The sequence below is a fragment of the Oscarella lobularis genome, chromosome 7, assembly GCF_947507565.1.
Source record: "Oscarella lobularis chromosome 7, ooOscLobu1.1, whole genome shotgun sequence".
Lineage (NCBI taxonomy): Eukaryota > Metazoa > Porifera > Homoscleromorpha > Homosclerophorida > Oscarellidae > Oscarella > Oscarella lobularis.
The window spans coordinates 932,487-933,274 of record NC_089181.1 but is presented as its reverse complement, the minus strand read 5'-3'; positions in this window follow the sequence as shown (position 1 = coordinate 933,274).

Here is a 788-nt window from a genome sequence, read left to right as displayed (position 1 = left end):
CAACCGGCCACAATGAACGATGAAATCTGCTAACGTAGATTCCTCGAAGTCTGTGAAATACCTTCTCGAATCCTCTTGAGTGATCCCGTACTTTTGATGAGTGCAGTAGTCGTTCAACGTTGATTTCGGGATATCCCACTCCATTGAGGCCTGTCTGAGAGACATGCCTTCGTCGATGTCAGAAAGAGCTTTTTCTAGCCTGTCGCTGTCCCAAAGAAGATACTTCGAAGGACGAGTTGAGAGCAAAAAGGAGGAACGCGGTTTCGAAAGCCGTTGGAGATCTATCTGTCGTTCCAACGACAGGGGGTGAAAAATTCGACCGGCAGGACGTTGCCAGATCGACTTGGTGCGTAAACTCATCGCTAGCTACGTTCGGACTTCGGAAGCAGGTTGAAACCGTTGGGAAGTCAAGAGAGTGAAGTTCTCACGAGACGGGTGCGCGATATAGGCCCGCCTCTACCTCAAGCTCAACGACTTGCTAGAAAGGTTATTGGACGTCTTCTGAATGCCTTCAAGTTAAACCTAGAATGTAATTACGAAGTGGGAAGCGAATAACCCTGTGTCCGAAAAACAGGAAAGGATGCCGTCATTAAAAATCTATTATTTCACTTCAGGTGTGGTTTCTATTTTATCTGTAAGCAGAATCTGAAAGAGGAATCAAAGAGCTTTCTAATGGTATATAGCATGTTATAGGTACTAGGATTATCCACGAAGATATTCGCTCTGACCGAAACACATGTGCATGTCCGGAAGCTGATGTCATGCAGTAGCCGCGAATCGTGACGTGT